Source organism: Haliaeetus albicilla, chromosome 2, assembly GCF_947461875.1.
Source record: "Haliaeetus albicilla chromosome 2, bHalAlb1.1, whole genome shotgun sequence".
NCBI lineage: Eukaryota > Metazoa > Chordata > Aves > Accipitriformes > Accipitridae > Haliaeetus > Haliaeetus albicilla.
The window spans coordinates 13689940-13717444 of record NC_091484.1 but is presented as its reverse complement, the minus strand read 5'-3'; positions in this window follow the sequence as shown (position 1 = coordinate 13717444).

Sequence of the window (27505 nt, the reverse complement as noted above, 5' to 3'; positions counted from 1 at the left end):
AGGGGAAACTGGTTTATTGAATTGCTAATTTGCATTTTGTGTTGAAAATATTGTGAGATGATTTGCTGCTGTTTGCTATCTTTTATAGAAGTATAGAAATCCAAAAGATGCTATGATGAGAAAATGTTTTTGGAAGCAGAGAAACAGGCACCTCCCAAAGCATTCCCTAGCATGTGGAAAAGGGTATAGAGTGCAATAATCACTCAGTTTAGAAGAATTCTATAACATTGAAAGTATTGTATAAAATTAGTAAACATCGTGATGGTGGGACTTTCTTTGCCATTTAAAAGAAAATTTAGACACCTTCATGTTAGTAGGAGAGGTAATAATTTCATAATAAAAAGATTTTAAACCCTAAAAGATTGCAAATCTTAAGCAAACATCAACAACAAAAAATCCTTGAAAAGGTATTTATGTCTCTTCAGAGTCTGCCCTTGAATAATGATAAATAATTATACCTATTACAACCTCTGTGACAGTTGTATGTAAAGGTCTCAAAACCACCCTGCAGTCATTCATTACATGAGTTGCACTGTACCCCAGTGATGTAGCTGGCTGTGATTGTAATACCTGTGTAACAGATGAGTAACATGAGCCTCAGAGATGTTCAGGCACTTGCTCGGTGTGCTGTTGCGAACTGATGACAGTACCAGGAATAGACCATGAGTCTCCCAGTTTCCGTGCTCTCACCTCCAGACAACACTGCTCCGCATGCAAAAATTCCTTTGGCAATTTTTTTTTTAATACCTACATTATCACATTTTTACAGAGCCAGTAAAGTAGCCAAAACTTACTCATTTTACTTTATGATGAGAAACATTTTTCACAGCTCTGTTTGGTAATAGAATTAGATGCTTGATGCTTTTTCAATCACGCATGTTGTGATTAGGGACTTGTTTTATGCTTGCTGCAGCCCAGTTTCCCTGAACATCTCAGATGCATTGCAGGAAAATTCCCCTCTGTTCCCCAGATGGGACTTTAGGGTGTCTTGCACTGTGGTACCCTATATTTCAATGTACTTGTCCTGTGCTGTGAGATGACTGGAAGTCTTGCTTTCCAGTTTCTCCAGTCTTCCTTTTCTTCCTCTGTCTGCTCCCAAACAACTGAAAAATATTGCAGGTAATGTGTTTTGACTATTGATTTCTTTTACTTGTCTTCCTTAGCCCTGGAAGTAGGAAGAAGAGCCTCCGAAACAACCAGTATGATGAAACACAAATGGCTTTCTTAAATTTGCTTATTTATATTAAAAAAAATTCAGTAGCAGTCTTCTCAAATGGTTCCTTCTGGGGGGCATATTCTGATTGGACAATGTAAGCACTGGTTTGTATTTCTTGTGGGAAGACTACTGTGAGAAGGATAGGAAAGAATTTACTGTGATTTTTTTTTTCTTTTCTTTCCACTCTCCTGATAGACCATTCCACAGCAGAGCATAAGGCTGTTAGATCCTTGCTAATAATGTAGTTCCAGTGACTGTGCAAAGAAATGTCAAAATGTTGATATAGTCATCAATAGCTCCCATGCTGCCTCAGCTATTTGAATCGATTTCAGAAAGAGTTCTGATCAGAGGAACAGTTCCTTGCTTGAAGTTTAAATATGCTTTATTTTCTGTGAAGATATTTTGGAGCTTCTACCTTCCTTCCTAAAGACATAGTTGGGGGAACATTTGCCAACTTAAACAGCCCCCATTTTCCCTCCTCACTCACGCACCTGCTATTTGTTTCTCTGCTACTCCATCCTTGTAATTGTGCTATTACTGTTGTTCTTTGCCACAAGGGAACTGGGTGTGTAATGCCGAGGTAATTAAAGGGAAATGGCAAACAGACAAATGTAATTGCCTGAATTTTCATTTTGGCCAGTATGAGTATACTAATACACAGGTATTAAAACAAAAGCTTTCATATATTTCAGGATGAAGCATGGCCAGTGCCTAGGTTTCCAAACGATGGGAAGAGTGGCCTGATGCCACTTACCCCTGCCACAATGGGAAGCTCTGTAAGTCCCACTTCAGAGTAGAAAGACTTGTGAGTAACCACCACCACCTCCTGGGTGAGAAATTTTGTCCTGTTTACTTTGTCGTAATTTTATTACTTAACATAATTTCAAGTTTCCTTAGCACGTTCATTAAAAGTTATGTGTTTTTCTATAATAAAAGCAAGAATATGTATCATCTTAGCTGTGGAGAAATGGTGGTTATTTGCTACATCTAATTGTATTTTGATTGGAGATGAAAATGGACAGTGCTTCCCAGAAGAAAGCTTGACCCTGCACAAAGTTGTATTGGAGGCAATTTAGGGATTATAGTTTGTGTTTTCTGAAATAATTGCCTGTTATGTGGAAAATTCAGTTTTCAGAAAGTCCACAAAATTGGCTAGAGAGAGAGATACTCCACTACTTTCAGTTATCAAACAGTTCGTTTAGATGAAAGGCCTTGTCTTTGTCTTATGATTTCTGCCTCAGCCTTGTTGCTTGTGAGCCATGTATTTATAGTCTGTAGATCCGAAAACAGCACCAAAGTCTTGGAAAATTATTTTATTTGGTGTTTCTGGTGTGGTGTATTTGGTGTGTTGGAAAATGGCTTATAGAGCTTACCTGCTTCAAAGGCAGAAAGCTTAGGCAGTGGTTTGAGAAAGCTGAGAGAGGGAAACCAGCAAAAGCTGTTGCTGCTGTATCTGATTTTCCAGTGCATCCTTTTCAGTGGTATTATCGGGTCCCTGGGACACACCTTGAGTTCTGTTACTCTCTGGAGTTCCCTTGTGGTTGCTTTTTGTCTCTTCCTCTCAGGACCCTTTTGACCATCTGTGGCTTGTGGAGAATATGAAAGCTCCTTCCTGTGTCCAAGATCAATAGCTTTAAAAACAGAGCACAAGAAGCCACTAATCATCTTTTCCACCAGGCATGATTAGTTTCTGAAGTGCTTCAGCTAGTTCCCTTTGAAGTTCCATTTCCATTTTTTTTAATTTTTTTTTTTTTTTTCCAGCAAATGTCCAAAACTCAGAGGCCCACACCCACATGTGTCCTGCAATTGGCTGGGGCTGGCGATGATTCCTCCAGAGTCTGTGTTGTTTGGATGTGGGTGGGCCACAGCACTTTTTGGAAAGTTCTCCCAGATCCTGGAAATAAGATTTCAAAAGCCAGTTGAGAAGTTTCCCAAAGCACCCTGGCTTCAGTGGAAAGCGGTGCTGCTTTCCTGTCTGAATGTTGGATTAAGAAAAGAAAAAGGGAGGGGGAGGAAAAAAAAAATCCAAACAGCCACTCTACAAACTTAAATTGAATGTGGTTCGCTTCCTCAGCTCCACTCCAACTGAATAAGGCAGTGACTGAGAGAAGCTACATCCCCACAACCATTTCCTCTTTATGTCAGTAAATAAGATGCTGGTGGAAAGATTTAAAAAAAAAAAATTAATTATTTTTAAAGTTACTAAGTCATCCACAAATCCACCTGGTCTCTCTTCCTGCTTCTGCTGCACTTCACAGTAACACTGAGGGCTTCTATTACTAGAGCATTACTTGCAGAAGGAGAGATTACACGTAAGGTGTGTGAACTGGTTCCCTGGAATTCTGAAACTGCACAAATTCAATACTGTCTTCTTTGCAAGTACAAAAAAATGGTTGTTCTGCAAAATGGGTGATGTGGTATTGCCTCACTCAGAGATGAACGTGCCAGCATATCAGTGTGGATACGTACATGAGCCTCAACATTGCTTCCAGTTGTATTTGGCCAGAATTGTCTAATACATCTTTGGCACTCAAAGATGCGCACTTGTATACAAGCCACTGATGACTGGTAATTGATTGTTGCTCAGCCTGCAGGTACAAATAAACATATGCATACATTTCCTCCTTTGCACAGATACATTTCTAATGATTAGACTTCAAAAATGTGTTATATTGCATGTGTGTATAAAAAATATATGCTACTTTTTTAAGACTGCCATGGAATGCTGGGTGAGGAAGGCATCCATAATCTGTTGGCAAGAAATCCCTGTTTGAAAACAGGACCTGGCTATAATTTATTTTTAATATACTAGATTTGTTTATTTTTTGTTGATGTACATCTCAGTCATAACCACTTCTGGCTGCTACAGAAGTGCTGAGGCTCAACAAGAAAGTCTGTTTTCTTCATTTTTGCAGCATTAGTTAGGATGGAACTGAAATGTAATAAGGAAGCTCGAGCTGGCAAGGTTTCTTACCCAAATGTATCGGCTTATGAATTTCTGGGCATCTGTGCTCAATATGAAGCACCTGCTCATGTAAGGTATGCTCTGTAAAGATTGGATGATGGCCCAATTGGAAAGGAAGAATTCCCACATTTAAGAAACAATACCTGTTGAAGGCATAGCAGTGAGCAAAGAAACATGTGGCTCTACAATACACAGGAATAAGAGGGACGGGAAGAAAGTCTCTACAGCAGGAAAAGAGAAATGTATACAAAAATTTAAAATGTTCTGTAGTGATTACAGTGAACTCCTAATGTACAAAACGGAGGAAAGTGGTTCCCTCTGTGGTTCTGGAAGTGTGAAATGCATTTTATGCTGTCTCTTGAGGGTGGCCCTCTGTCCTGGTTTCAGCTGGGATGTAGTTAGCTGTCTTCCTAGTAGCTGGTACAGTGCTATGTTTTGAGTTCAGTATGAGAAGAATGTTGACAACACTGATGTTTTCAGTTGTTGCTCAGTAGCGTTTAGACTATAGTCAAGGATTTTTCAGCTTCTCATGCCCAGCCAGGGCACCCGACCCAAACTGGCCAACGATGTATTCCATACCACGTGACGTCCCATCTAGTTTAGGAACTGGGAAGTGGGGGGGCAGGGAATCGCTGCTCGAGGACTGGCTGGGTGTCGGTTGGCGGGTGGTGAGCAATTGCCCTGCGCATCATTTGTACATTTCAATCCTTTTATTACTACTGTTGTCATTTTATTAGTGTTATCATTATCATTATTAGTTTCTTCTTTTCTGTTCTATTAAATCGTTCTTATCTCAACCCAGGAGTTTTACTTCTTTTCCTGATTTTCTCCCCCATCCCACTGGATGGGGGGGGAGTGAGTGAGCGGCTGCGTGGTGCTTAGTTGCTGGCTGGGGTTAAACCGTGACACCCACTTATAAGGCAGTTGAATGACAGCAGTAGACTTCAGTGAGTTTAAAACTAAATAGATAGAGCTGTAGCCATTTTCATAAAAGACAATCTCCCAGGAAATAAGTCTGGTAGGGAATCTCGGCCTTGTTTTTAGTTAATGGATGCAGTTTCTTCTGATCTTACTGGAGATGTGTGTTTTTCGAACTGAGTACAAAAATTGTGCTCTATTTAATCCATTCTCCCTTATTTCTCTCTCATCCGTCACATGTAAGGAGGCTGTTTCTGTTGTATCTTCTCAGACTACTTTTCTTCTCCCAAAATGGGATGACATCTCTGTTCTCTGGGCACTTGATATTCCAGGGTTTCATAGCTAATGCTTGTGCCTCTGGTGTCTCCTTCCTTGTGGCTGGATGTTGTGGGGGATTCATGACCAATGTGAATTGGAGTATACACATAAACTGGAGTTTTCAACTCCTTGTAAGAATCAGATGGCAAAAGACAACCTTCATTAAATTATATGATAAATAATATCTAAATATTTATAAAATTTTTCACATCAAAAAAGAAAAAAAAAGTATTAGTCCTTACATTGGTTTTTCATGTGCTGGTCACTCAATATAAAACAGTTTCCTACATGATGGTCCCTAATCTCTGTCCAGAATTACATGCAGTTGATATGATATTAATCTGGCTGATATCCAAATAAGGACTTAAAGTGAAATTCTGTCCCCAAGAAAGAAAATGGCAGCATAGCCAAGTCAAGGCTTGGATTTTCACTGAGCTATCTTATGGATTCATTGCTTAGGAAAACATCTGATTCACAAACTAGCTGTTAGTGCAGAGACCATTTGAAACCATTAACTCCAATTGCTTTGCATTCTCCTAGTTTCAAAACAGGCATGTGATTTTTCTGTCCTAATTTGGAAGTGGAGAAAATTCAAATACTTACAGATGAGTTATGACTACCTAAGGCTTACCAAGCCCCCCTTGAAAAGAATGAAGCCATTCATTTAGAGAGTAGGGATGTTAGCCTTTAGGAAAAGGCTGTCAATCCATTTATTCCCCTCCTTCTTGTGTGCCATACAACTATTCCTTAAGGTGTCTCTTGCACAATAGATTTTATTGTTAGCTGTCCATTTACTGCAAAGGCATTCTTGCACCTGCTGCAGCAGCTCCTGGCAAGGAATATGGGGTATAAGTGCTTGTGCTTATGCTGAAAGTTGTCAGATATTTTAAGGGTTCAGTCTTTTCCCTGTGATGCTCCATCGCTGTATGGTTCTTTTCCTGTTTTTTTCCTCCTGGGTTATGTTCCTGTGCCTTAGCCCATAGAATGGAGGTCAGTGTGTCTCATCAGGACTGAGGACCTAATTCACAGCTAGAGGCCTCTTTTCTGACTTTTTTACATATTGCTTTGCCCCCTGTGCTGAAGCAACATGGGCACAGTGTGTGAGATTCTGCCTAATCAGAGTGGCAGCATTTCCCCAGTCTGCCAAGCAATGAAAGGTGAAGGTGGCAGAATACTAGGTCTAGCATTGGCTGCTTGGATATTTGTTTAATATAATGAATAATTTTAAGCTTCCCCCCCCCCCCCCCCCGTCTGCTTTCCTTGTCCATAACAGGTTTTCCTTTCCTGTTTTTGCGGGGGTAGTCTCCCTGAAGTTAGCAAGAGTAGAGTTTCATCACACCCACAGAAATCCTGGTTGCTGGTGCACTGTTTCTGTACAAATGTTTCACTGAATCTGTAGCCATTGTATTAAGCTGCATTTTTTCCCTGAATAGTTTTAAAATGGTTGGCAAGAGAGGATTTCAGGCCCTTCAAATCTCACCCCACCCCCCAATAAAATTAATGTTGCTATTGAACATTTTGGATGGAAGAATAATGCTAAAAAATTGCTTTGAAAAACTATGAATGTAAAAATGTAAGAGGTTTTCCCTATGGTTGTTTAGTGTCTTTATCTTGTGCCTGGGAATGCTATTTTGGATGCATGTGTGAAATGGCGGGGGCTTCCCTCCCCGCCCCCATAAACAATCTATTTCCTTCTTGTGGACAAAGAACATTTGCAAAAAGAAAGGAGATAAAAAGAGGGCTACATCACTGTAAGGGATAGATGATGGAGTGCTAATATTGGCATATGTACAGGTCTGTCTTTTATTTGTGGCTAACTGAAGTGCATTGTGCATATGCCTCTGTAAGGCAGTGTCTGCCTTGGCACAAGAGCTTCCTAATATTCATGAAACTTATAAAGCACATGAAGATACATTTCTCTCTCTTCCCTTCCTTTCCCCCTTCTTTGAAGCCTTAAGGTGTTGACTGGTGGCTCACTATAGCACTTAGTATGTTACCACCCATTCACACCTCTACTTGTCTACTGTCCCCACCTACTCTCACCCTTCTCTTGCTGTAATGATGTGTTGCAGAAATAAATTGTGTTGCACAATGAATGCGTAGAAAGAACAAGGGGATATTTAAAAGCTGAGAAATAGGAGAACTAGTGTGGAAAGAGACAGAGGGAAATGCTTTTGGCACATTGAGCTAGTAGTGTATTAGAATTCAAGCTAGATGACTGCTGCGCTGGAGTGATTATAACATTCATTTGAATGCTGGAACTTGAATTTAACAGGAAGGGATTGGAAAGCCCTGGGCTTGGGGTGCTGCTTGAGAGTTTGGGAGATCAGAGTGTTGCTTCTCTGCTTTGCTGTAGGACTTGTATGAAAAAGAAAAGGGGTTTATTTGTTTGTTTGGGGCTTGCTCTTTTTCCTCTACTCAGGTCTGTACTCAAAGAAGGTCTTAGGCAGGTACTGCTGAAACATGGATCCTTAAAAATCCCACTCAGCACCTTGGAGATTTTACTTTATTTTCTTTGGTGTGAGGGAAGAGACTTTTTGAGAGAGAGAAATGAGTTGAAATAAACATTTAATGTTTCAGCCATGTAATTGTAACAATTCCCTTTAATTCCCTGTCTCTTTGGGAAGATTGTGCCCCTTGATCACACTTTGAACGAGCTGAGGCTGCGCTTTGCATTCACAGCACAACCAAACAGCAGGCAACTTCTGCATTCCATGTGCAAACCTCCTTTGCTTGCTCCTTGGAAGATGGTGCTGCAAGAGATGGCACAAAACTTTATTATTTTCTTTCCAATTTCGTTAAATTTCAGCGAGCTCGGAATTCGAAATGATGGCTTGCCCTTACAGAGCTGGTTGTACTTGACAAGTGTGTGGCAGTACTTCATTAATTACAAGCAGCCCTTCCCAGCGCAACCTCAGTTAGGTAGAATATTTGTTCAGTGCACATAATTATCTCTCTGTCGTTCTCTTTCTCGTATTGATTCATGTGGAAAATATGATTAAAACATGAACATCTACAAATGATTCAGAATAACAAGAAAGGAAAGGCCATTGTTTTTTTGCACTGACTATACTAGATTACTATAATTACAGCTGAATGGTTATACATTTCTCTGTGTCCCCCACAAGACTGTATGCTCATTCACAATCTCAATGTACCATTTAAAAGTAGAGATGTTTAAAAGAAATATCCTCTTAAGGATGTTTCTTTGACCCATTAAGAACCTTTACCTTGGCACTTGTACATGTAATCTCTGGCATAAGGTCATGCAAAGCGGGGGTAGGGATAGGAAAAGAAACACCAACCCTTCAGACATCTGTTCTGGTGTTTCGGCCAAGAACGGGAGGGAAGGCTGTGCCAGTTCAGCAGCCGCTCCTGCAGATTGCAGTCGGCTTGCTTTTGATGCCAGCGTTAATAATGTGGGCTTCCCGCTGAGGGGGTGGCACTGCCAGATTCCTAATTAGAATGTGCTAAAAGCAGCAAAAGGTGAAGTGGTCATTTCTTTCCACCCCCCACGTCTTCATCTCTTCTCCCGGTAGATTTGTTTAGCTTCATTTTTATTTTGGCCACTTAGCCCAATGGAGAAGAGTGGGGTAAGGTCCTGTGTGCTCTTGCCTTGATCTCAAATTAAACAACTGGAAATTTTGATCTGCTGAACCCCTCAGGAAGGCCTGATTCACCATGGTGTGTGTGGAGATGACAGAACTAATTTCACACTTCATCCATTGTGCGCAGTGGGTTCACTTTGTTGTTTGCTCTTGCAGCTGGTGCGGACTCCTAAGACAGGACATAATTTTCCTCTTCTGTTTCGATATGGACTATGTTGGAAGAGCCTAGTTCAGAGGGCAAGAACATGTTACATATATCCCATTGGCAGTTCTTGCTTCCTCTTAAGAGGCTGTAAATACCATTCCAGAGGTCTTGTTTACTCCTGAATAGCTTCAGGCAGGCCACTTTTTGATTCGTTCAAGATCAGTTGGCCGATTTGGAGATCCTTGAAAAGGTTCTGGCAACTGAGGCTGAGAAATAATTGCATTGTAGGATCGTTGGCATGAAGTGTTGCTGATATGGGTATATGTGCCCATGTCCTCTGGAAGAACAAGCCTGGAAGCAGGCAGGACACAGAGGCACAGCTTGGAGAAATCAGACCAGAGTAGCACAAACCAGCCTGAACATACTGTGGCCACCCCTCTCGAACCTGGGGGTGGCACTTCCCAGGATCTCTGTTGTAAAGCAAAGGATGGCAAGTTTGATGGAAGGTGGAATAACATTTTTCAGGACGAGGTTTTTGGGTTTTTGGTTTTTTTTAATTTTTCTTTTCTTTTTCTCCCCTCCTCCCCCCCCTTACATTTCTGTTTTCTTTTCTTAAGAAGGGGCCTTGTAGAAGTTTATTATAGATCTGTTTCTCTCTGGTTACTTGAGGAAGGAATGGGGTAAGTTGTATGAAAAAGCAGGCAAAATGCAACCTGCAAAACATGGGCCAAATTGCTCAGCGGGAATTGCTGACCTGAGCCTGAAGTCACTGTCACTGGAGCCCTCATAAGGAATGTGCAGCACTTTTTGCTTGACATGAAACAGGGCATTCAGCTTTTGCTTTTAAGGTTTTGAGTTGCAGACCTGGAACTTGGGCTGCACAAAGTTGCTTATGAATCAAAACTGAAGAAAAGAGTCCCATGAACCCTTGCCAGCTGAAGTTTCTGACTTTTCCTTGGCTTTACCTTTAATTTGCTGTTAGAAAACCTGTGATCAAATTTTAGCCTGTGAGCCAGAAGTAGCCAACTAATCAGCAGCCTTTCTCATTGCCTGATTAAATGAAATCCTTCATACTGTCCTGCCTTTTGATCAGTAATCCAATATGATGCATATTCCAGTAATTGTGAATGCAGAACAATGAGTCTTCTGCCAGAAGTATTTTAACACAACTGCACTGCCCACTGCAAATAACACTTGATTAGCTGACCTTCATGATGGAAGGGAAATTCTCTTTCTTGATGTCTGTGAAATGCTTACCACGAGCCAGTAAATACCTTTAGCACGTTATTTTGCTTCCTTTCTATTTACGTCCTATAAAACAAAACAATGCCAACTCTCTTTTTGGCTATCTACTAACAAGGACATAATATTTACAATAAATATTTTGGAAAATTCCAATAACATATGTATGGATATAAGTGAGAAAAAGCTGAAAAAAGTCCAGGTTCCAGACAGGGTAAGACAGAAAGGGGGAAAAAAAAGATTTTCTGAGAGACAGCAAATGTGTATCTTTTGTTTGGTAATATGGTATCCATGTAATGTCTCTGAAATGGCCACAGTTAAAGTTCATGCTACATTAGGAAAGCAAAGTGGTTTACATTGAAACTTAATAGAAGTCAATTGTGTTTGAAACATCTGATGCAGAAATAAAACACCTTATGTTTTATGGGAGCGAGGAGCTGCATATTTGGCACTCGTTCTTCTTTCTAAACACGTGTGCTCTCTCTATCAGTTTGAGATAATCCAGGTCTGGCTCCCGCCCAGTCGCTCCTAATAACCAGAATTATGTGAGACATGCTGCACTCCCTGCACACACACACACACACACTCCCTCTTGAACCACAAATTAACTTGAGTGAGAATTAGTTGGCATCTTTTACAAATCTTCTACCTTCCAAGATAACATTATTAACAATAGATACTTCTTCCTTCATCAATGTGATCTTTTCTTTATTTGGGAAGAGCTTGGCTTTTTCCCCTTTTGTTTTTGCTGTTACTTAATGGTTTCTTGATGCAAACTTCAAACTTCTGAAGTTCATATCAAAGTACAATCTATAAGACTGCTGTTGCTTTGATCCACTTACCTAGACAACCAGGAAATGTAGTTTCACTGACAAAACCACTCTATTTTATAGATAGGTATGGTTATGAATTGATCCTCCAATTGAACTAAGTTTTCTTGTGGACATCTTCCAACTTCTGTTGCTGCTTCCACTCAATTACATGCTTATTTTCTTATGCCTCTACCTGACAGCACAGATTTTTACATTTTTGCATTGAATCTGAAATGTGAACCTCTATTCTTTGCTGCATTAGATGTACGCAGGCGTTCACACCTCTGGAGTGCAAGGCAATATAAACACAGGGAGTCAATCTATTAGAACATGATCTATAATTTACAAATACTAATGCATTTCTGCACCTTATTCCTTCTGAGGATCTGAAAGTCAATTTAATTAGCTAGTGAAATATCCTGTTTGGTAGGTTAGTTAGGATTTGGATTTTAGGACAAGATTAATGTTTTGTTCCTATAAGGTTATATGACAAGTCTACAACAGAATTGAAAATAATAACCAGAACTCCAAATCCATAGTTTAGTGGTCTCGCTATTGCTTCATGCCTCCTCCCTTTAAATTTGACAATGTCTTCACTGGGAGCAAGTAGCAAACTTTATCCAATCACATGCATATTTTAGGTTCAAACTAAGTTACTCAATAACTTTAAGTAAATGACATGTTTGTTTTTTTCTTGTCTAAACTTAGGTAAGCTAATGTGTGAGAATTTATAACACTCTCTCTCTGTTAACAGTCAAAAAAAGGACAAGAAAATGTGAGCTCATCAGCCACAGTTGAGATTATATACATTTAGCCAAATCTTTCACAGTAACCCTTTTATTTTTTAATATAAATCTAAATTTTGATGAAAAATTAATATGAAATATTTGGTTTAATAAAGTAACTTTTTTTTTGTTTACTGACAGAAGGTGAACACTTTTCATTGGGAGACTGTATGAGTTTTGTACAGCTGACAGTTGATAGCAACATTTCCTATGCTTTCAGTATATTTTAGTTAGATGTTAAGGATAGAATTAGGGTAGGCCCTTTCATATTTGCATATTCTGCATTAATTACTGGAGGTTCTGACTTCAGTTTTCCAATTAATGGTGTGTTATTGGAAACCAGGATTTGTCTATAGTCTTAATCTGTGCAAGAAATGGAGATCAGGTTGTTATATTTCATATACCAGTATATTAAAACATATTCTCCTAACAGCTATTTCTAATCAATAAGAATCAGTCAGTTTTGTACTATGTTATACTATGCCATTTTCATAAACAGGAGAAAAATATGTTTTGTGAAACAATCTAAAGTGTGTGGAAAACCTAATCCCAAAGGGGAATGCGATAAAACTTTTTATGTCAAAATTTTTAACTCTGCTCTAGTGTTACCTTTCCTAGGGGATTAATTTCCATAGCACTGAAGCTGTAAGTCACCTTCCATTGCCATGCTTTGTTTTTGTTGGCTCTCTTAGAGGTTTTCCTTTTTTCTTTTGCAAACCTTTGGTGAGTATGTGAAGGCAATCTGGTTAGCTGTGCATGAGAATGTGAGGAAGGTGAATCTGTCTGTAAAGAGGAATGGGTATTGTTCTGCATGCTTGAGTAGTACCTTGTATAGTAAAATGTTTGTCATGAGTAAGGAAACAGACTCTGCTCGAGAAAGAATTAAGTGCTGAGCACAGAACTGCAAAGGAGCTTAAGTGTAGTGTTAGTGTAGAGTGTAGAGCTGTATTTTGAAGGTTAGTCCACTCTGAATACATCTTCAAGATTCAAAAGTCTACAATATGAAATTTATTCATGTTTTTAGCTATGGCTACTCCAAGCTTTGAGCAATTGTTGTTTGTTTGTTTGTTTGTTTGTTGTTTTTTTTTCTTTTTTGTAACACAAGTATGATTCAGTTTGAGGCTTTCAGCTTTTCCACTTCTATCCTTATTTGTCCATCTCTTTCTGTCTTTTTTTTTAATAAGAACAACTCCAAAATAAACAAGGAAATTAAATAATAACACGGCCCCCATGTTAATGCAAATTTAAAGCCATTTGAATACACAGCGTAAGGCAGGAAATGCAAGTTTTCTCACATCAACATTAATATTGTCATAAAAAAACAGACGGTGGTGTGGCTAAGTGTCAGTCCTGCCTGACTGAGAAAACTCATTTCAGTATTTTTCCTAAAGCCACATTTCATGGCATTCTAGATTCATGTGAATATCTGGTCCTCCCAGGTGGAAGAGAAAAATTAGGAAGTTGAGCAAAAATAGTGATTTAAAACTTGAAAAGAAGACATGTGACTATTAGTTTAAAATGGATTTTTTTTTTTAATTAATTTTAGAACAGCTTTGTGACCTTTAAGTCCTGAGTCTTGATTTTTGAATGCCCAGATTTGACAGTCCTGGAGCAATCTGAAGTGGGAAGCCATTCCTGTTAGGGAAGACTGACCCAAACACCCCAGTTCTGCCATGGTGTACGCTCTGTAAGTGGGCCCAGTGTAAAAGTGAAACTTAATATTGCCCTGTGCCAAAACCCGGAGGAAGAGAGGCATACACTGGACAGTCTGGGCTGTCAGTGCAGTCACGGGGACAGGAGTCCTTCCTTCCCCTACACTCCTTGGACATATGGTCAGCTTATGTGTCAGCCCTCGCCCCATCTCCCCAGGGGCTGCTGCCTGGGGATGAGGAGATATGATGGCCCCGCAGCTGGCTAGCATCAGTGCTGCTGTCAGCAGCAACTACTAGCCTGGAGCACACACTGCTCCTGTGCGCAAAAAAAGCCAAGTCCCAGCGTGGTTCCCTCAGCCAATCTGTTGAAGACAGTAAGTCTCCCTGAGCAGGGAGCTTTTGTCTTTGCTCCCCTTGATCATAGTGACACAAATGATAATTACAAATACATTTCATGTATGAAGTCTGTGGAAGTCATACAGCAGTGCAGACCTTAGTGTTTCCTGGTACTTCTAAGTTCTCAGCATTAGCTTTGCATTCATCTAGGACAGTCTATCTCTTCCCTTCATCACTGCAGTTGCAGTATGGCAGGAAATCCTCTCTTTTGCTCCCAGTCATCACTGTCTCCTTCTTCCTCTTCTAGCCCCACACTTGAGCAGTCCTGTTCCTTGATTGCTATCTAAATTGTCCTTATCACATGCCAAACACTGAAAGAGCTTCAAGGCATCATTTCCTGCAGGGCAATGCCAGGCACATAACATATGCTAGACATCTACAGGCAGATGGGGTTGGTTAGGGCCATTGAAGCATGAAAAAACAGGGGCTTTGGTAGGAAGAGGCTAAAGAACTCCACAAACTGGTTGAATGCCATATCCCAAGCAATGTTAACAGCTCATTAACATTCCCTGCAGGGCTGGCAGGTCAGCACAGGAGGTCAAAAAATTTGAGAACTATTTTCTTAAGGAAATGGGAGGTAAAGAGGATTAGATACATACAGCTGGTGTAAGACACAACGTAAGGATTGGTCTGAGAGAAGGCAAAGGGGAATGCTTCGTCTCAGTCTCTGCCTGCTTAACTAGGACCAGCCATCTGTCCATTTTCTACCTGGGTTTCTCCCCATGCTGAGCTGAAACTTGCTTTATTATTCCAAAGCAAACTTGCCCAATGGCACAAGATGTTGGGAGGCAGCTGATTCGTGACCTAGCCAAAGACATCGGGAGGAGGGAGCGAGGTTTTCCTTTGAACCAGACTCTGTAAGCATATGGTAGGCCTTGTACTTCAGGACGTGATCCATATGCTGCTCTTCAGTGCCCATATGCTTTCTATATTTTCCGTATTTATTTATTTTAATCAGGATTGAGTCTGTGATCTTGATTTTCCTTTTGCTGCTGGCTGTAATTACATTTGGTTGTGCTACTGGAGGAAGGCAACGAGGTTAAAAATGAACACCAGAGTGTTCAGTTGTGTCCTTTTAACATTGTCATGTCCTGTGCATTTTGTGGAGAGAATTGTATTCTAGGTTAATGATCTGTAATGCTATTAGTTTACATTTCTTCTTCTTGTTGCAGCTCAGAAGTGGAGTTTCATTGACTCAGGGTCAGAGGAGAGACAAGCTCCAACAATAGAGTTCTACAAACATTAACTGATATTCGCTGTTTCTTGCGGGAGTAGAGGCATAAATCAGTGTATTCTTATTTCACTGGAAAAAGCAGTGGAATTGAGAAAGCGACTCCAGTCTCTGTCTCAACAAACATGGCAGAATTTGACCTAAGATAGTTAAGATTAATAGGTACAAGGAAGCACTGTCAGCCACTCTCTTTACCTTCCTTACTGATATGTGGATCTTTTGGCTTCAGTAGGGCAGTAGGGTCTCTTTAGCTGAACCCTTCCTGTCACATAGGCTACATGGTGGTGACAGACACGGCTCCTTAGGCCCCAAATGGAGCAAGAATGGTGCCATTGAAAGCCTGCCTCTGCCCTGCAGACCTGAGCATGGAGGGGTCACTGCAGCCAGGGAGTATTAGCCTGACCCAAACCAAGAGGAGCAACACCTACTGAGCACAACAGTGGGGCTGTCCTGGCCCACTGTAGCTGTGTACAGGATCCAACTGCACCGTAGCTCCATTAGCACCTGATCCTTCCTCCCACGCTCTGGCAGGGATGCCCCTCGCATTCTTCATGTAGCCTTACGGCACAGAGCAGGAGTAAAGGGCTGTTGGAGTGGCAAGACCCCTTTCTAGTGTGTCCAGCCCATACCCATCTGCAGAAAATCCACCATGTGCTAAAACAAAGTATTTGTAGGCACAACAGGTATTTAGAAAAAAAATGAAAGTGTGATCTGAAAAGAAGAGCTACGTTTTCACGTGTATAGTTCTTCAGCCTGCAAGAAGTCTTGCTTTCACACTGCCTCCTGGAGGGCCAGGGCTGAAAACAGAAAGTAATTTCTCACAGCCAAAGGGCTTTATGGCCCAATTATTTTAACCATGTACTTTTTGTTTTCTTGTGAACCTGCTGAAGAATTAATAGGCAAATCTGATTTCTTTTTCATTTCTGCATTTTAATCTTTGTAGAAAAATAAGTCGTGACAAAATAATTCCTATCTGTTTTTGTGATATTGGGGTAGAGGGGTATTGTTTTTTGGCATATTTTTTTCTGTGGGAAAGAATACAATATACTATGGGTCTAGAATTAATGAAACCATACTCTTTTGAGGAGTCACACTAGTAATTAAATACATATTCCACAATTTTCATTGCATACAAATAACATGAGCACAATGGGTATTTCCTGCATAAAGTGATAACATCTGTGCATTATTGGGGAATACTTAAGACCTTTATCACTGTGTAGTAACTCACATTAAGATTATTTGGAATCAATGACAGTTTTGTATGAGCAAAAACTATGTTCTGGCTTCTTAAAGGCTTTATTGTTGATGTGTTTTACCACCACAAAATTCTTAAACGCTGAGAAGATCCTATGATGTCAAGGACTTGGGACAAAGCAAGGGCTTTCTTGCAAGAAGAACCATCTCAAATCTTCATTTAATTCTTGTGCTGGTAAGTTTTCAGGTAAGAAAAAGTTAGCAGTATTTATCCCTAAATACTTTTTGATTTCATATTTGTTATTACTGGAGAATTGGAAGTGCCAAAATACTGCATGGAAATCTGTTGTTTCTGATATCAGAATGAAGCAGGAGATATTATAAACCTTGCAGGAGATATTATAAACCTTGCAGGAGAGTGTGCTTTTGTGAGAATTTAAAGATCTTTTTCCAGAATGAAGCTTTAGAAAGAAAACTATTCAGGACTTTTCTGCTGAAGGCCTTTTGGTACAAAATAAAGATTTTAAAAATCAAAACTTTTTGCACAGGAGGTATAACACAGTCCTTACAGGAGAATGGGGGCCACGTGGCACTGAACTCCAACTCTTGTGAGGCATCACAATGTTTGAAGAAGATGCACTTCAGTGTTGATTGGAATCTAAATTGGTTCTAACAGAGGATATTAAAATGCTTTGTATTAACAACCACAACAACATCTACTTTCTCCAGTAAAAATTGTATTGGAATTTTGTGCTCTACCTTTTCCCCTTGACAAATATTTTTATCTTCATCTCATTTGAGAAGGAAAATCAAATGACGAAATACTGGAGTTTCCACAGCACATGAATTCCAGTGTTTAATGAACTCCAGTTAGGAAGGATAGCCTTTGAACAGAAAATGTAGGAAAGGATCTGAATTTCAGACCCTCCAAGGTTCAGTCATTTCTCTACTTTAGAACTTACATTATCATATTAATATAGGGTCTCATTTATACATTTTAACACTTTTCTGAGTCACAGAATAGAAACCAAATCTTTTAGATTATCACAAATGAATTCTCTGGGCAGTCTTTCCTTTCTGTCATAAGCAGCTGGGGAATGTGACAACCTCACTTGGCTTTTCCAACATGGGGAGTTAGGCTCCGCTTTCTTAACCTGTGCAAGCCTCAGGCTGGTGTCAAATCAATTGCTGATAATGATGGTAATCATTGCTCTACTGAGGCTTAAATGACAATCTTCCTTACAGTTCTGGAAAGAACATTGTTATCTTGCAACACGTTCTGAAAAAATTCACATTTTAACTCTCCTGGAGAAGCCATGGAAAGTACCTGTGTGTTTTATGGCAACCCTTGGATGGGATTTTCCAAACATAAGTAGACAGAAGAGGGCAAAACCAGTCTTGACTGAATTTTAAGAATCCATGTGATGGAGCGTATGTCCTTGACACAAAGCAGAAATAAGCAAGAGCATGAATGTTTGCTTGAATATGTTGCTCGCATGCTGAGTAAAATGTGTCATTGGCCAGGAGTACTTTGGTACTCTGGGCTCCAGGTGGAGAGCAGAGTAACACCTGTGTTGTACAGCCTCAGGGATATGCATCTTCCTTGTTGTTAAACCACGACACTTGTCCACCCTGAGGAGCTGGAACTGGGTAAGAAGAGGGAAAGGTCTGAGACCTAGACCCCATCTCTCTAGATAGGAAATACTGTCATTTTCTCTTTGTTCTCCTAGTGCAATTTCAGTGCATCTGTCATTACCTCTTCTTTCGCCATTTAAATTATAAGAACCAAACAGATCTGAAAATGTCTCCTGTATCTTACAGCAGTGAGCTTTGATTCACACTTCCTTTAATTCACTGCTGTGAAAAATGGGCTGGCATCCTACTGTGAATTTAAATACTCCCAACCTAGGAATAAATGGATCCCATGGCTCATTTATCTTTCAGCTATTAATTAATAGTGGCTAATTGTAGTTATGAACTGCAGCATTCCAGTCTCCAGCATCCATACATTTTATTTAATATATTCTGATTAAGGTGGAGTCAGCGAGTTGGAGAATAATTAAAACAGCTCCTTACCATCAGCTTCTTACAAAATTTCAGCTTCCTCATGAATTCATAGGATAATTGCATCTGCCTCTTTAGAGCGGGAGTTGGTTTGGGACTGAAGCATAGCAAACCCTGTGAGAAGATCCATTTGAACACAGTCATTTGCCTATCCTTGATGTCACAGACTAACCTCTTACTACCTTTTCTGGCGTTGCACTAATGGAATAACATTACACATCTGCAGTCTTTGTTCTAGAATCAGAGGATGAGAACAGTCTCAACTCTTACTTCTATCCCTCCTTTATGCAAAGAAATAGTTGATAATATGAGTAGGGCAATCCATGTCTGTAAGTTGAAGATAATTCCATGAATGGCTTCTTCTGTATTAACTTTCTGAAACCTGTTGCTACCCCAGAAAGGATGGATCATAGAACAGGGCTAGGAGAGTAGTTTGCTTAGATGGACAGCATTTCTTAATTCACAATTCACATTTCTTTTTTCTGGAGACATGTAAATAATATTTTTCTATGCTTTATTGAGATTTAATTTATTGGTGTTGCAATATGTAGATTTTAGACTGATGGAAATAAAAAACGTCATTTATTTGAAAGTGTATTAGTGAGCTTTGGTTTCAAAGCTAACCCCCCAAGTTTTATTTTGAGAGTAGACCTACATTTGAGTCACTTTACATAGCTCTAGGCAAAGTGGGCGTCCATGAAGACTGGCAGGTGTTAAGGCATGTTCATTGCAAGCTTTAAGGACTATTTCCTGAGAGACTTCCTCCTGAAGGCAGCTATTGTTTGTTTAAGAGCAAGCCATATCCACTGTGCTCCCAGTGTCATCCTGAAACATAGCTGCAACACAGAAAAAAATGATGACTCTAAAATTGATTTGATGATAAAGCTTCCCTCACCCCTCATAAATGCTTGTGGCTGAGCTCTGGCAGAGAGATGTCCTGTTGGAAATTGAACTTCGTTCATCTGTGCTCTGGTGGGAACCCCATGTTCAAGATAAACATGCTAGTGCTCTTTGAAGTTGTTTGCTCATCAAAAGCACAGTTACTTTGTTTGTATTATGCTTGATACTCCCGTGAGATGTAGTTCAATTTATGGTATAAAATCTTGGCAAGAGGAAGGCAGTTTAAAAAAAAAAATCCCCCCAAAACAAAACAAAAACCCCTTTACACTGCTGGGAAGGTGGGAATGTTGTCCTCTGAGTCCATTGTACATTTCTTTTCATAGCATTAACAGACTTTACTTGTACTTTTCTGTAGTTTATATGAAAAATCTTACTCGTGCCTCCAATACTTTTCAGTCTTTTGGGGTAAGTTACATGTAAAATCTCTTGAGATTTTAAACTGGGCCAGAGACTGTAGTTTGTTAATAAGATGGTAGTTCCTTTATGATCTCGGACTGCCATTGCTGTAGGAGCAAAGATCCCCCTGTGGCAACAATCATTTGCTCCTTTCTCTGCATCATACAGGATGGACGTTACTGATGTACCTTTGATGGTAGCTTTTAGATGGTTTCATTTCCTTCTAGGTTTGAAAATGTCCTTATATACAAATTCTGAGCTAGGTGAAATACATGTTGCAATTAGAGCATTAGAAACATGGCAGAATGGGAGTAGGCACTGTTCCTAGTGAAGGCATCATACATCCTCACATGTGCTAGGATACACGCACAAGTATTAATGAATGAAGGTGTTTGAAATGTATTTTTATGAAGCTCATACAGGTCATTGCATTTTTGCACAAAGAGAAGATTATGTTTCATCCCACTGGCTCCCAACCTTTTGGAACTGAACTTTACCTGGGAAAACTGTGTCTGTCCCTTACCTGTCTTCATCTCATGGACCCAATATGAGTCCCACTAAGCCTGGGTTTTGGAAGCACAATGTGCTTCACCTGCAATATGCTTGTCCTCACAACAAGGGCTTCACTCTGCTAGCTCATAACTGCTCTTCTCAAGTGTTTTTTTATGATACAAACTTACCTGGAGCCTTCTGGGAACCTCCTCTTGTGAACTGTGGCATCTGAATTGCAAGGACATAATTTTCTGAGGCTGACAATTTAGCATTCACAACTTAATACGGAATTTGAATTCTAGAAAGTTTTGCTAGTGGTGAACTGTAGCTTAGACCTTTTTTTCCCCAATCATAATTTGAAAAAACAAAACCCAACCAAACAAAAAAGTTTTAGAAAGAAACCATAGTAATGAACTGCTCACTCTAAAATATAAAATTGTAAGTTTTGTGCAGATAAAAATCACATGATCTCCAAGTGTGACAAATCTGTGAGTACTGGCAATTTATAGCAAGAAATGTACCATATACACAAATATGTATATTTCCACATATTCTTTACAAGTGGGTAAAATTGCATTCTGAGCAGTCATAGCTGAACTGAGGGAAGTTTGTCATGACCTGCTAAATGCTCAAAGAAAATAGGAGAGGAATATGACTTATTTTTCTTATGGTGTGCTTTCTTCTTTGAGAGAAGTGTTATATTCCCTGTCTTTCTAGTCTACATTAATGATAATTGATACATCTGAAGAAGTACTGGTAAATTAAATATAATTTTAAGCTTCTGCATTGCCTCCTGAGAATCTTAAAGTAATTTGCTTTTAGTAAAGAATTAAAGAAGGATGCCACTGCTATGAAAATGGCCATCATTGTAACAATGATAATTTTTTAAAAGGCGAGACATCTAAATCATAGAAAAGCTAAGCTCAGGATTTTCAGGGCACTTTAAGTACATCATTTTTGTGGTTGCTTGCTTTGAGATTGCTTAATGTAGTCATCTAAAATTCAAGGCTCCTAAAATCACTCCATGGAATCACTCCATCAGTACATGGATTTTGCCAAGATCACAGTGGGAGTCTGTAATAATGCTGGGCCCAGAACCTACATGCTGATTCTGACCTTGCTTAAGCTAATCTTAAATCACCTATGGTTATTAAAGTCAGTAGATTTACTTTTGATACAATATTACTGTCACTAAGATTAAAATTCAGATTTCCAGACTTTTTATCCTGTGCTTTAGCTCAGCAGAAAATAATTCTTTCTCCATATGCTATTTTTTGGATGGGCCTTAAAATCAGATGCTTATCTCACTCTCTTCTTTTGGCAAAAATGAACTGGAAATCCCAGCTGGAGTTTTCTATTCTGGTTGTGTCAGAAATGTCTCAGGAGCAGCTTTCTTTGCAGTGTTTCAGTGATGCTCATTCTGCTCCCATTCACAATATCAGGAAGTACAAAACAAAATTTACATTCTGGTGGTTTAGACTTAAGAAAAATACTCTACTTGATTGGTTTAGCAGTGGCTGAAAACATTTATATTTTTAAAATAGTGCTGTGTAGCTGGAGACAAGATCACAAATGATTTTTATGTTTTGTGTATATTTACTACTTACACAATACCAAACATAGAATTTTATTTGGTAATATATGATACAGCTCATAAGGTCACACTCAGTCATTTGGCAGTCAACGTTGTACATTATGGATAAAACTGTTTTGTCTTTCCCATTCTACCTTTGTTTCCATGTGCATACACTACTAGTGACAATGCAAGGAAATAAAGTTCAGTTGCATACACATTTTAGGTTTTAGCTACTTGTTCATAAAACTATCCCTTTTCAAACAGATTTGACTGACTGCTTGCCTAGGCATAAGTTTCTCAGTTATTATTATGGTCTTAATTGTTATTCAAAATATCCTTTCATCTATTTAGAATGCCTCCTCTTTCCTATGTAAGAGGAGAGCTCAGATTTTTTCTGTGCCTTGTAGCTGTGGTTCAGTACAAGGTAGCTGAGAGAACATGCTACTTTTGCAAGCAAACTTCACTGATGATTTAAGTGAAGGTAATGTTTTAGGCTCTTTCAGAGGCAAGTCTTTATATCTTCAACAAGGACCTCCTGAACCTTGAATCTTGGTTCATCCTCAGGTGTTTATATTGACATGTAATTGTCTATGAGAACAACCACATGTGTTTCGCTAATGGGAGACAGCACTAGATAGCCTGGCTCACTCCACAAAACTGTGTGTATGGTCTGGTTTGTGCTAGTATCTCAGGTTGTTTTACTTTGTGTGTCATCTTGGAGGGAGCTGGCTCTGCAAATAAGAGTTTGTGGAAAAGGGTTCACTGAAAAGAACAAATGACTGTTTCCTATCTTCTGTCCATATAGACTGTTTTTGGACAGTGCATCTCCTGAGGTGTGTACCGTATGTAAATACTCTTTAAAGACGGTTATTCTCCAATGTCATGACCTAGAGAACAAATACAGTACTGTTGAGTGGATGAGCTGCAGGGTTTTTCCCTTTCCTTTGTTCAGTATTTCTTAATTTCTACATTCATGTTTAGGTCCTCTGTTTTTATTTGCATACAACATCAAACAGACCTGATTCTGTACTGTCAATGAAAATCAGAATTCACCTGTGAGTCAGTAGACACAGAGTTGTCAGGAGACAATAACAAAAACCCATTGCCTGCAATCGAGCAGTTTATAAAATATGCAGCTATGAGAGGGGCTGGAGCCCTATTAGGACTCTTTCATCAGGGTGACCCCAACCTTGGGTGTAGGGGCTCTCCTGTGTTCTACCAGGGAGGGCAGGTGTGGCAGCATATGGTCTCTTGTTTTGCCATCCCTGAGGGATCAGCATAAGAACCAGAGGAGTCCTCAGAAGCTGGATCACATTTTGGTGGGTTGACTAGTCCTCCTGCACCTTTCTTTGGCTTTGCAGGCTTCCTAACACAAGTGGTGTCAGCAGAACTCAGGAAACAGTGATTCTTGCTTCATGGCAATGATTGCTATGGCTCACAAGCTTGCAGGGTATGGGTTGAGGCTTTTTGCAAAACAATAATGAAAAAAAAAAGATTTTTTGTTTTAAAAGAAGGTTGAGATTCTGACCTACTTTCTTGATTGTGGAAATTAGGATTGTACTCATGTTGCCAATACCTTAATTTGCTGTCCTGGAACTTCAGTTTTTGGAGTAGCTTCTCATCTGACCGAAAAGCATCCTTGTTTTTTGTCCTCCAGCACCAGTCATGAGGCCCATCCATTCCTGGCTGCAGTGGGAGGCTTCAGAATTGTTGGGGTGTTTTGATGCTGTGTTCATGTATTAAAAAGAGTGGGATATTCAGAGTCTTGCATTGTCACTGGCTGCCCTGTCCTGCCTCCCTCTTCCTTGTCAGTTCATTTAGTTAATTCCTTCCCTCTTAAATTACTCCCTTCTGCTTAACAGCTTTCACAACTTGTTTGCAACCACCCGCAGTCAGTGTGGTTGTGTATTCTTTTCTGGGGGATATATTCGACTGTTTATTTAGGCTGAAAGCTGCTAAGGGAAGGTTTGCAACTGTGTTTTCATGCTGTCTAGCACAAACAGAGCCTGACCATTATTTATTCCAAAATGCACTGCAATAAAAACAATTGATGTTGCATGCATTAATCAAAAAAAAGTTATAGCACAGTTGTAATTCAATCCCTTCATTTATTAAGTTTTTGTGCCCTAAGACTCTGTGAATGGGCCAGAGAAAGGCAAACGTGGCCCACATCAATTTCAACACATGGTGCAGTAATTGCTGCTTTGAAGAGACCGTTTCACCTGCTCTGTCCTCCTTGCTCGCTCCTGTCAGTGTCTCCACTTAAAGCTTGTACTCAAGGCTCCAATCAAGCAAGCACCCAAATTCCTAGAGGTACCATTTTGCAGCAATATGAGCCTAATTGTTTCTAGATTGAATATTTTCATGGGATATCAGTCTCAGTGTTCCTGGAATTAGCATGCTCACTGAAGGATTGAAGATGCTTATCGGGCCCGACAGCTTTAGTGTCAGCGGGATCATCGACAGCTCTGTGAAACTTAGCTGGGCTGGCGACAATATTTATTTATGCGGAATGGAGACATATGGCCAGAATCATCCGCTCCCTTTCCTCGGTAATTAAAACATCTGGGAGCACAAAAGGGCCGTAAGAAGAAAAAAAAACCCCTCTCTCTGCTAAATAAAACAGGAGCGTGGTGCCTCTACATAATTGCCAGGCTTTCTTTTGCAGTCATGGTGGGGTCTCTGGAGGACCAACGTTCTCTAATGTTTTTTGAATGTGTGACGGTCAATAGAAACGCAACTGAACTGAGCACAGTGCTCAAACTTTTTACTAATACTGTATCTTACTTTATTTTCCAAAGGATGGATTTTAATGCTCCTGAGAGGAATTGTGGATTATTTAAAGAGTAGCAAAAGCATACTGAAGTCATCAGCTGTTTTACAGACCATGATTACACAATGATAGCTTTCTCTGTCTGGAGTATTCTGTAGATATATCTTTGATAAACACTATTTCACTGAGAGCTTTGAGGTTCAAATTCAGACCAGGGCAGTATGATGACAGCTGTTATCATTTGATGGATATTCAGTACAGTGTGTGAAGTGTGTTTAATACAGTTTTATGTAATTTTCAGAGATTAGGTGTCCCAAACACAAAATGAAGCAATTTTCTAACTTCTTGGCCCTTGCAAAATCCCCAGCTGAGCTGTACGCTTTCAGCCTTACAAGGTTGGACTTTAGAGGAGGGATCTTATTTTTGATATATGACACTTTTAAATCCTAAAATCTGTCATCTGCAGAGATGGGTAGCCATTTTGAGAGTTACTGTTGTTTTATTATACACAGGGCTCACACTGTGCTGCTTTGTAGAGACTTTACTTCTGTCTTATTCTTTCTTTTTTAAAGTGGAGTAAGATCATGATTTGAGTGGTGGTCTTCAAGTACCTGAATAACATCCCATCCATGTTTTGCTGGTAGCGGTGAATTTGCCCTCACAGTATCTCCCATGGGAAGAATGAGAAACTGAGGCAAAGAGATGGAATAGAATTTGCCCGCAAACATGTAAAAAGTCTGTGGCTAACCTGGAAATTGAATCAAATTCCTCTGAGGCTCCTTCTGTGACAGCTCTTTGTGTTTTGAAACCACAGCCGAGCAGTATGCAGTGCTCCCAGCAAGGAACCTGACTAGAGAGTCATAATGATTTTTTATGATCTTAAAATCTGTGCAAGTAAAAAAGCCACTGCCATTGAGGAATGATACAATGGCCTGTTTCTGTGAAAAGTGCTTGTTTGTCAGTCCTAGTCTGTGAGGTCTGCACCTGTGTATGTAAAGAGTTGGGCTAAATGAAGACTGAGCTGGTAATGAAGGGATTAGTGCACTCACCTGCTACTCACCTGGTTTAGAGCAGGAACCTGGTGCTGTCTCCTCCATAGCTGAGGTGAGGATACCAGCTTCTTGTATGTTTGCTTTTAGGTGTCTTCTGTGTTTAAAAATGTTTTTAAGAAGTTGTGACACTTGGGTACCTATGCCTCCAGTGTTCTGGGAAGACTCTGGCAGTGATACAGCAGCAGCTCTTGGCATCTAGAGACTCTGCTTTTTATAACTGCTCTAAGGTAAGAACTTCTCTGCAGGCAGTTATGGGGCTGCAGTTTGTTGCTGCATGAAGTAGCATCCCCTGCCTCTGGTCTCTCTTTTTGAACTGTGTGTGACAGTGCCTAAAACAATTTCAGCTTGCCAGGATTTGTTTTTGTGGGGCAGGATGAGGTACAGCCCAGGGTTTGTGAAATGGGCTGTGCTGTACATAAGTGATAGACTTGACGGCTCCAGTTTTAAGAAGGGTTGTAAGGCAGGACATGGGATGAAATGCTAATTTAGGCAGGTGGGTAAAATGGCAGAAGAGGGGCAGTGATGAGGAGAAATGCATGAAGTTCTTTACTGGGAATTCAGGAAAAAGCATGGGACCGTAGCAGCTGGGTGCTGCTGGTATTTATTTTGCTCTCAACACTCACTATTGCTTCCAGCAGTACCGAAGCAAACTAAATTGCAAGCCATTGGCAGTAATATCCAGACTAGCTTTAATATAGTACTGGAAGCCTCTGCAGTGCAGCACACCTGCACTAATTTAGCTCTTTGTCAATAAAATTAGCTCTTGTGGAGTGCTGTGAGGTTTCCAGTAACTGAACTGGCTTGTTGACCTGGCTGGGTCATGCCGTGCTGCATTGCGCTTTGGGCAGTACAGCTTGACTCAGAAGTGAGGCATGTAAGGAGGTGAACATAGGCAATCTCACTATCTGTCTTTTTTGGTTTGTTACACCTTCTCTAGGTATTTTATGGGTTCTTCTAGATGCAGGTAGCTAGTCCTGCAGTGTTAGCAGCTATTGCATTTAGTAGAATACCCCAGATAATGACAAGAGATTTTTTTCCTAAAGAAAACTTATGCCAATAGAGGTCCAGTCCAATATATTTATATGACAAACAACTGAAGTCTTGGAAATGTCTAGCTAGCTCAAAGATTCAATTAAACCCAGCCCAGTTATAGGTGGACTTCCTAATTAAAGAATTTGACATCCACGCAGACATAAATATTTATGCATGGTAGAACCTATCCCAAACAGCAAAACAAATTACTCTGACAACATGGAAAACAAGACTGCTCTCCATGTGATGGTTCTATTATCTGCACTAATAGCTTAAGTTTCAGCAGGTGTCATTTTACAAACCGTAGAAGAAGCTGTCAGATGTGTTTGGAAGAAGGCTGACACTGTGGGGGAAGGTGCTAGTTTTAGTGGGAATGGAACAAGAATTCTGCAAGAAGCACCGTGGGCCTAATCCTGCCCTTACTTTCTCAGGCTCAAAGATCTGGGCCATGTTTTCAAAGACACTGATGTCCTTTTACCCTGCCTGTGTGTTGCAAGGACCCTGACAGTGCACGCAAATGTACAAACAGATCATTTTTACCTTGGGACTTGCATGCGAGTATTTGTTTGGTGGGTTCCACGTTGCTGCCTCTCATGCTGTGGCCAAGACCCCCAGCCAGATGCATGTTCTGCTTCCATGTTTCCTGGCTTCCTAACAAATCTAGAAACCATCCAGTCCCTAATAAATTCCAGTGTTATCAACCCATAATTCCTGCAACCCCGCAGTCTAGTACAG